We start from the raw sequence: 10,978 nt of genomic DNA, 5'->3' as shown, positions 1-10,978 counted from the left end.
AATTCATTGAGTTTAAATGATCAAATTTAGTTTTGCTTAAAGGCATAGTTCACCCATAAATGATCATTCTGTTGTCATACTCACACTCACTTCGTTAATCCCATAGCCTTTTAATTTCTGTCTACTGTGGAATATAACAGATGATTTTTTTGAAGAATGTTGGTAACCAAACAGTTTTTGTTACTAGTGACTTTTACTGTAAGAACAAAAACTTTTGAAGAAACAAGGTCACACAGGTTTGGATACACATACGGGTGAGTAAATGATGACAGAGTGTTCCTTTTAGGATGAATTATCCCTTTTTAAGTTTACAATCCGAGTTATTTTTTCCTACTGAATACTTAATTGAAAACACATGTGTGGTGACACAAGAACTTGAAGTAGCCTGTGGTGATGAAATTACTTACTCTTGCCAATTTTTCTATCACTTCTCAAATATCTTTATTAAACAAGTTACTTTAACAAAACAAGAAAATGTTTTTTTTTTTAAATCAAGAAATACTTACAAAGCTGTATGAGCCTTCCTTGAATGTAGCCCTATGTGAATATCTAGTCTGATGGAAAGATGAAAAGCCTTTTTGACTTTTTGATAAGATGGAAAATATTACATAAGCTACAAACTGATCAATGATCTCTAAAAGGTGTTTGTATATTATTCTTCTTAAAATAGATTGGGACTCTGTTCAAAAATGAGAAACAACATAGGCTATTAAACATTTTTAAAAATAAGATGTTAAATTTAAAAAATACATAATTAAGGTCTCTGGAACCCCAAACATAAAAACAAATCAATCTTAGCAGAAACTGATCTACTTGGATTCTTTTTTAATTTCTAGTATAACTGTATTCATTGGTTTTTAATCTGGAACTTATTTTTGCAACACAGTCAAGAATAATTGCTTGCAGATTTCACCAAAATAACAACCGATCTTTCTTAAATTTAAGAGGTGTTGAGTCACCCACTCTGTTAAACAGTACTGCCTACTACATGAATTTAAATGCTTATTTCCATCCCTCCCTCTCATGATTTCATGCCATACACTAACCTGTAACAATGTCCAGCTCACTCTGTGGTTTCATACAGTCAATTTCTAGTCTGTGAGTCTATGATGTGCCTACACACCCTGGAACACAGAGGACACATCATTAAAGCTGCCAAAGAAAAGTTCATCCAAGAACTTTGGACATTTGTCTGTCTTAATGTTGAAGTAAATAAAATTTCTTATATTGATTTTGGCATGTACACTGTTAGACATTTCAAAGGGTTTTTACACTAACTTTCCAATACAGCAAACTGTACTTTTTTACAGTAAATTACTAATACTAATAATCAGTATATACTGTAATTCATTCATTTTAATATAGATTTCATTAGATTTTATCTTTTTTTTTAATATAGAATTCATTTGTGACCCTGGACCACAAAACCAGTCTTAAGTCGCTGGGGTATATTTGTAGCAATAGCCAAAAATACACTGTATGGGTCAAAATTATCAATTTTTCTTTTATACCAAAAATCATTAGGATATTAAGTAAAGATCGTGTTCCATGAAGATATTTTGTAAATTTATTACCGTAAATATATCAAAACTTCATTTTTGATTAGTAATATGCATTGCTAAGAACTTCATTTGGACAACTTTAAAGGCGATTTTCTCAATATTTAGATTTTTTTGCACCCTCAGATTCCAGGCTTTCAAATAGTTGTATCTCGGCCAAATATTGTCCAATCTTAACAAACCATATGTCAACGGAAAGCTTATTTATTCAGCTTTCAGCTGAAAAATTTTGAAAAATTGACACTTAAGACACATTTTATTTTACTCTACATAGGTACTACTGGCATTCAATTAAAACAGACACAATAATTACAAAATATCAAATTCTTTATTTAAAACACTGCATGTACAACACTTAAATATACAATCTTCCAACGCTGGAACAGTGCATCTTCACCATTTCTCCTGTCTTAGGACGTTTTGCAGTGCATTATGTTGTGTCCTCTGGATTTATCCTCACAACGAATCTTTAGGCAACAGAAACATAATGAGGAAAAACGACAAGCAGCCAAAGAATACATAGCCATCTGCAAAACCCAGGTGATGCTCCAAAACATGGCCACCACCTTTGCTCACCCTCCACTTTGTAAGTGACAGAAATGTCTTCTCTGAAAAACAAGAAGTAGAAATGACACACTTTTAAAAGGCAAACCTCATACAGAATACACAAACCTCTCAAAACCATAGTTGTCCTCTTACCATGAATTATCAGTCTCAGGGTGGCTGGCCTGCTCATGTCTTTCTTGATGCTTCATTGCAGTTGCCTTTAAAACACAAATACAAAAAATGCAATAAATCTTAAATTCCATTAAAAACTATAACAAACTAATTTAAAAACTAGAAAGGCATCTAGCCATAAAACTTGTTTAACAGACCTAACATAGGATTTTATTTCTCAAAAGGTTACTGGCCAACATTAACACCTGAACATAATTTTACATTAGTTAGCCTGTTAATATAAGATAAGTGTTGCTCGTTAAAAAGTATTTTAATTCAGTAACTTAGTTCAATAAGCTGACAAAAGTCGTTTGAAACAACAGCACAGTTTACCATAGTAAAGTTTGTAACCGCCATGTTGACGAGTAAATGTTACTAAGTTAAACTGGTGTGCAAAGATCAGACAAACACACACACACACACACACACACACACAGTTTTACCATGCTTGCAGGTCTTATTCTCTCATAAGGATTTTCCAATCATTACAAGCGATGTAACACATCCAGTGTAGTCAGTCCCAAGCTGTTGCGGCGTTAGACGCGGTGCAGGGCAAATCGTCAATCCAAATGTAAGAAATTAGGAAAATAAAACAACCTCAATGGCGCCAAAAAGGCTGTTACAGCAAATACAGTTGTATACAGCAACTTTAAAAAATAGAGTAAGTCTCTGTATATGAGGTCTGACGTCACAGAAAATTCCCATTATGCAAAGGGTATTACAGTTATTTACTGTAAAGGGAATTTTCAGTATTATACTGGGTGATATACAGTAAATAACTGCAGAAATTACAGAAATGTCTAACAGTGTATGCTATACTTTGTTATAGAAACTAGTAAAGAGATTATTAGATCACTCCATTAGATCATTTTATCATAAACAGAATGTGCATCACATTTAACCTGCCCTGCTAAATTACTTTCAGATTAACAGTTTACAGGGCAGGGCTTTAGTACGTGCATGGAGTGAGGTGGTACCTCTTTCCTTAAAGTGGATAGGATGTAGAAAAAAAGTAGTTGCACTGTTTCACAGAAAACAAATCAACTATGACTTAAATACTACCATCTGCTTGTTTGTGAACAACACAGCTATGACACACTACTGCACAAACAAACTTATGTGGAGAGCTGGTCTCAGTCTCCAGGTCACATGTAGCCATTGTGTCTTTGACCTGCTGAACCTTGCATTCTGGAGGAGAGAAGCAGAATTTCGTACAGTGACATGTAATTCCATGACCTAACATCCTGCTTGAGTCTACACCATACTGAGGTGGTATAAAACCACAAAGACACACCAACCAATACACTCAAACCCAGATTCTCCCTCCTTGCACACTCCATTTATATGAGTCACTTAGGACTCTCTCTTCTTCCTCTGCTGATTTAAAGGAATAGTTCACCCAAAATGAAAAATCTATCGTAACGTTCTTAACCTCTAGCTAACATATTCAGAAAATCTGTATAACAGAAAATGTATTATTGACTACTCTTATCGTCTTTTATGTATTTTGTATTTATTTGTTTAAATGAACAGGTTCACTAACCACTAATTGACTTGGTCGGTGTCGTGTCATAGCTGTGTGGGCGGAGTCAGCGTGGGGAAAAACGAACGTTTCCCCCTCATTGGAAAACGTGTACATAAAATAATTTCTGCTGCTCGATACGTCGAAAAACTGAGCCGTATTGTGTCGGACTCTCCGTACGGTATCGGTGACTGGACAAACGACCCAACGGAATGGCCAGAGGTGTCGTTTCCCGATTCTTTTTGTTACCTGATTGAGTCTCCAGGCAAGAGACCGCTTACTACAAGCCTACGTGACGGCTTGTGAAAGTAAACATTTGTCGTTTTGTTTTGCTTAATCTTAATAAAGTGATAAAGACTAGAGTAAAAGCCTGTCATACTTTTTTATTTATATATTAAAAATAATTTTAACATTTACAAAACATAGGTAACATTAAAGGTCTACTGAAGTGCCTTGAAATGCACAGCTGTGTGTGTGCTAAACGTATAGCCTAACCATTTTCACAAATACACGTCGTAAAATAAAAAGATATAAAATAACATAAAATATCCGTTACGAAAATTAACCGTGGTTACGAGCAAAAAAACATGGTTACTATAGGTAAACATGGTAAAAACAAATTAAACATGTTTTGCTACACTAACCATAGTTTAACCATGGTATTTGTAGTAAAACTGTGGTTATAGGCTATTATTGAATGAAAACGGTATCAAAACCTCCTACAAATGCACGCGCGAGAGATCCACACACACACGCACATGAATCCACAAATGTACACAAAATCCACACAGGGCAATCCAGACAAAGGCAATATATGCATTGCTTCTTTGCTCACAGTATACACAACAAATAACAAGTCCTTTGCAGTAGTGTTCTGCCTTAAGAATGTCCGAGACTGTTTTGAGACTGTCATTCCGCAGTTTAAACTCACAAATGCGCACAGGCCTATCTGTACAGGGTGTGTTTCACTGGTCCTTAAAAGTGAAGCTGCGGGCTCTTTTATCGCTCCCTGGTGGCTGGCTGCAGTACAGGTCATAAACCCCGCCCTCTCCATGTAAACGAATGGGACTTCAGTCAAAATAAAAAAATTAATTACATTTCCAATACAATTTTCCCGAAATATGGTTTTGGTCATTTAAGGTAGTTGTTATCACGCTGATATATGTTCAATTGTTCGTTTTTGTGATGTTTGATTTTAGCTAGTAATTTGATGCTTTAAAAACGGGGCATGTCGTTACGGTTGATTGGGTCTGCTGGAGTTTGATTCCGCGACTCCGCTCAGGACTCTACTGCGCAGACTCTGGCTCCAAACGAATCGCGTCGTCCATTTGTTTTTTTACAGTCTATGATCTGTACACATTACCTTCAAAGATGTCATGTGGAGTCTTCGCGCCTTCCTCAGGATGGCACTTAATGAACTTCAAGTGGACAAAGTGTAAAATGTTTAATTTACAGCGCTAAGGGGCTTTTGCATCTTCAAATTCTAGGCTTCTTTTATGCTCAGTTATTAAATAAAGACTCTGGAAAAGTGCATAAAAACAATGACAACAAGAACAGAAGCTGTTATCAAGGTCAAAGGAGACCATACAAAATATTAATTTTTTTTTTTTTTTTTTTTGTTATTTTGGAAAATTGTATTGGAAGTGTAATACATTTTTTTTATTTTGACTGAAGTCCCATTCGTTTACATAGAGAGGGCGGGGTTTATAACCTGTACTGCAGCCAGCCACCAGTGGGCGATGAAAGAGCCCGCAGCTTCACTTTTAAGGACGTGTGTGTATGGAGCGAATTTTGTGCCAATATTCATCAAACAAATCCAGTGTTTTGCAAATAAACACAATCTGCTTTGCAAAGAAAAACTCGACTTTCAAACAAACGCAAAGTGATTTGCAAATACAAAACTCTATTTGAGAGAAAATGCAGATGTATGGACAAATATATGTATTGTGTGTTACAACTGTGAGACTCATTTGCCTTTTTATGAGGAAACTTGGCTCGATTTTCTCACAAATGCGTGCAGGCTGATTTTCTCACACGTGCAATTGAGCAACTTTCTTTTCCAAAAACAGCAGATGGCGCTGTCGGTCAATTTATGCTGGTCTCCCGAGACCCGAAACACCTCTTTACCTTTTCAGACCAATATGAGTGGGGAACAGGTGAGTTTCAGTCTTACTATCTCTATAATTAACCATTTAGATGTTTTCAAGAAGCGACCCTACTACAGTGTCAGTGAAATTCACAAGTGCTTTAAAATTGTTAACATGATTGATTAATTCAAAAATCAGAAGTGACATGGCTAAACATTTAACTAGGCGGTCTTTCCCTATAAAAACTGATCCATTCTCCGTACCTCTTATCCTCTGTTGGATCGCGGGATATAGAATATATATATTGATACAATTGTTCAACATTCAAAACAATGCAGGGGTGTAACAATATATCGTGTCACAATATATTGTAATACAAAAATGCAAATGTATAATGGATAGCAACAATATTGTGTACCAAAAATGAAAGCTTAGACAATTTAATTTAGTATCAGATATAGTAATATCACCCAAGAGGTCATTAATTATTAATAAAAAAATGAAAACATTTAGTACAATATCTTAAACTTTTTTTTTAAATGATGTAACTGCTATCATTTGTCTAAAATAATTATGTATTTTTTAGCTAAGCAAAATGAATATTTCTCTTCTGGTGTCACTCTTGTCCTGTGAATTGGGGAGAAGGAACAAGTTCACGCTGATGTAATACTAAATTCAGCATTTTAATAAACAGTGGTTTAATAAACAGTGCGCTACACGGGTGAAGACACACTCTGGACAGCGAGGACTCTTCTCGGAGTGACTCAGATGAGGAATGTTTGCATTTTAAAGAGCCACTAATATAATTCCTGATGGTAGCCTTTTATTCTTAACTTCATGAGTTAAAATGTTGCTCGGCCTTATATAAAAAGCTACATAATTTTAGTTGGATTTTTCCAAACAGGCTATTGTCAGACTAAAATCTGCTGGTATATTGGTTGAAATATGAAATATCTCCTTACAGGCCACTTTTAGTTTTACATGTTGTACAAGGCATGTATATTACTATACTATATATACACATAAATATGATAATAATGCCCATCATACAGGCACATGGATTCTCCTACCACTGCTATGCTGATGACACACAGCTCTATCTCTCTTTTCAACCAGATGATCCAACGGTAGCTGCAGGTTGCCTGGCGGACATCTCGGCATGGATGAAAGAACATCACCTTCAGCTCAACCTGGCAAAGACTGAGCTTCTTGTCTTTCTCCGACTCTACAGCATGACTCCACGATCCAGTTAGGTTCATCAACAATTACCCCATCAACTTCGGTCAGAAATCTTGGTGTAATCTTTGATGACCAGCTGACCTTCAAAGACCACATTGCAAAGACTTCTCGATCTTGCAGGTTTGCACTACACAACATCAGAAAGATCAGGCCCTTTCTGACGGAGCATGCTGCACAACTTCTTGTCCAGGCCCTTGTCATTTCTAGGCTGGACTACTGCAATGCTCTTCTGGCTGGACTTCCATCAAACACAGTCAAACCTCTACAAATGATTCAGAATGCAGCGGCACGACTGGTCTTCAACGAACCCAAAAGGGCCCATGTCACACCTCTCTTTATCTCCTTGCACTGGCTACCAATCGCAGCTCGCATCAAGTTCAAGACACTGATGCTTGCTTATAGAACAACCACAGGCTCAGCACCTGCCTACTTGCACTCACTATTAAGAATCTACATCCCCTCCAGAAGTCTGAGATCTGCTATTGAGCGACACCTCGTGGTACCATCACAAAGAGGCTCAAAATCACTCTCCAGAACATTCTCGTTCACCATTCCTGGCTGGTGGAATGATCTTCCCACCCATATTCGGAGTGCTGGATCCCTGTCAATCTTCAAGCAACAGCTGAAAACTCATCTCTTTCGACACTACTTGACTTCATCCTAAACTTAAAAAAAATAAAATAAATAAATCTCTCTCTCTTTATTTATTCCTTCCCTTGCTAGCTTGTACTTATTTAAACAATGCCGCTTTATGTCTTCCCCAATAGTAAGTCGCTTTGGATAAAAGCGTCTGCAAAATGACTAAATGTAAATGTAATAAACTATGATATCCCTTATGAAAATTAAAGTTGGTTTTACTATAGTAAAAGTGTGGTAATCATGTTTTTTTGCAGGTTACCATTTCAATATAGGCAGCTTTACTACAAATACCATGGTATTTATTTAGTAAAACCATGGTTAATTTTCGTAAGGGATATTAATGTTTAGATTATATTTTGGTACATTTACATAGCTGAATCACAATAAAGCTCACATGAACTTTAACTAGTTTGATTATAGTAGCCTATTTGTATAATTAGTTTAGCCTACTCCTTTCAGTACGTTGTCTATGTGTAGTTTTATACTTGTTTAAACTTTTACTGCAGAGGTAGCCGACAACATTTCTCTCCACTGGAGGCTATGTCTCAACATATATAGCAGAAAGAATCTTACTTGACCTAATGTAAAAATAAAATTCAAAATGCTTTCATTTTTGGTACACAATATTGTTGCTATACATTATACATTTGCATTTTAGTATTACAATATATTGTGACACGATATATTGTTACACCCCTGCATTGTTTTGAATGTTGAACAATTGTATCAATATATATATTCTATATCCCGTGATCCAACAGAGGATAAGAGGTACGGAGAATGGATCAGTTTTTATAGGGAAAGACTTCCTAGTTAAATGTTTAGTCACTCCTGATTTTTGAATTAATCAATCATGTTAACAGTTTTACAGCACTTGTTGTGAATTTCACTGACACTGTAGTAGGGTCGCTTCTTGAAAACATCTAAATGGTTAATTATAGAGATAGTAAGACTGAAACTCACCTGTTCCCCACTCATATTGGTCTGAAAAGGTAAAGAGGTGTTTCGGGTCTCGGGAGACCAGCATAAATTGACCGACAGCGCCATCTGCTGTTTTTGGAAAAGAAAGTTGCTCAATTGCACGTGTGAGAAAATCAGCCTGCACGCATTTGTGAGAAAATCGAGCCAAGTTTCCTCATAAAAAGGCAAATGAGTCTCACAGTTGTAACACACAAGACATATATTTGTCCATACATCTGCATTTTCTCTCAAATAGAGTTTTGTTTGAAAGTCGAGTTTTTCTTTGCAAAGCAGATTGTGTTTATTTGCAAAACGCTGGATTTGTTTGATGAATATTGGCACAAAATTCGCTCCATAGTGTGTGTGTGTGTGTGCGTGGATAGCCGTGTGTCTCTCTGTGCATTTGTGGATTGGTGTATGCGCGTGTGGATCTCGCGCGTGCATTTGTGGATTAAGTGTACAATACATCTGATATAAAACTGTTCTGTGGAACCAGGGAGTTTCCTTTTTAGAGCTATCCACAATCAAAGACAAAACTGGTCATATATGAGTTTTGGAGGGCTTTTATTACGTAATGCAACATCAGACAGTCCTGAAACTGGTTGAGTGATACACTGTGGACTGTCAATCTGGATTGAAACTGGTGTGTGGAAACAGGGAGTTTTCTTTTTATAACTATGTGAATTTACAGATAAATGTGGGTATATGCAAGTTTTGAAAGGCTTTTATTTTGTTATTTCTCATCAGACAGGTATTTTCATATTATTTGGAAATTCTACATTTAATATTACTCAACGTTTTCGTTTTATCAGACCGTTTTTTAAACATTTGTATTATTTTAAATTAATTGATTTCATTTATTTGTTCATTTATATATTCGTTATATATTGCACCAAGCAAAAATCAATCGAAATCATAACAAAAAGTAAAGATCAAGCGTCTAACAAGGTCTCCGTACATTAATTCGAACGGTTTGTTTTCCCCCAACTGCATAAACGGATATGACGTTTATGTGGGCGTTCCCAGCAATGCCGACCAAGTCATGTCTGTGAACATGCACCATGAACCTTCATCCAGTAGATGGTGCTACAGGACAGAGTGCAGTGTCAGTCGCCCACATTTCTTACATTTTTACTTTCATAAACAATATAAATCACCAAAAAAAGATTATTATATTACGTTGTTAAATTGTTGTAAAAATTGTTATTTTATTCGATTTAGTTACAAAACTATTATCACTGGTAACTGCAAATATTTATGTCCAGAAGATGGAAGTTTTATCAAGGCTGTAATCTAGTCTTTGGTCAATCTTGTTCATTTTTGAAATCCAGAACAAACTGTCTAAATTAAAGAAATCTGGACACTTTTTGATATTAGTACCTGTGTGATCCTTCAATGTTACATAGAAAATAATGTGTGCTGGACATACAGTAGCCTACATTATGTCTTCTTGACTGGGTTCTGCATGTGGTGATGAAAAAATACTGGCATAAAAAGGGTGAAATGTGGTCCTGTGAATGAGTAATGCTACTGACAAAGATCAGACACTCAAGCATAAAGACAAAAAACTCATAAATACCCACATGATTGTTTATGGATAAACACACTATGCCACCCATGTAAAAACACACGTACAATATTTTCCCAGAATCTGGACAAGGCCAGTAGGCCCCACTTTACAAAAACATTTGCATCACAAATGATTAATCAGCAGTGCTGAACATGTGCTGCAGCCATTATTATTGTCTCCGAGGTTCACAGAAAAGCATAAGTGTGAAGGTTAACATGGGCACTGTGCATCACAGTCAGTGTTTGATATTGCTTATTAGTCAAGCCTCTATATACTCACAAACAGAGCGATTCTACATTCCATCACTGAACACAAACAGTCAGTCAGTCAGTCAGAGACACAGACTCATTAGGTGAGTAAGACCACATAAATGAAGCAGGATAGAGTGAGTCTCGGTAACAGTGCTGCAGGACATACCTTGCATTCCAGTAAGGCTCAGCATTTGCAGTTATCACGTCTCCCTGGAAATGAAGGACACTGCTCCTAAAAAAGACACATTTGGCACATCTAGATGGCTAGAAAACTCCATGATGCATAGGCCTAATGCTTCTGTTTAAATAAAACAGACTACTGTTCAAAAGTTTGGGGTCAGTAAGATTTTTTAAGTAAGAAATGAATGACCGTAAAGTTATGATGTTGCAAAATATTTCTATTTCAAATAAATGTTGGTCTTTTGAACTTTCTC

General features: G+C 36.1%; 1 long non-coding RNA gene across 1 annotated transcript; it reads right to left on the bottom strand.

The window, feature by feature from the left end:
• Positions 1–1,927: 1,927 nt before the first annotated feature.
• On the bottom strand, positions 1,928–4,717 carry LOC131547325 (uncharacterized). Its single transcript, XR_009272903.1, has 4 exons — positions 2,720–4,717; positions 2,259–2,323; positions 2,136–2,167; positions 1,928–2,026 (listed from the first exon to the last, which is right to left on the bottom strand). It is a non-coding gene; the product is annotated as an uncharacterized LOC131547325 (long non-coding RNA).
• Positions 4,718–10,978: the final 6,261 nt, after the last annotated feature.

The sequence above is a fragment of the Onychostoma macrolepis genome, chromosome 09 (genome assembly GCF_012432095.1).
Source record: "Onychostoma macrolepis isolate SWU-2019 chromosome 09, ASM1243209v1, whole genome shotgun sequence".
Taxonomy (NCBI): domain Eukaryota; kingdom Metazoa; phylum Chordata; class Actinopteri; order Cypriniformes; family Cyprinidae; genus Onychostoma; species Onychostoma macrolepis.
The sequence above is the reverse complement of the archived record's forward strand: the minus strand, read 5'-3'. Positions and strand labels throughout refer to the sequence as shown.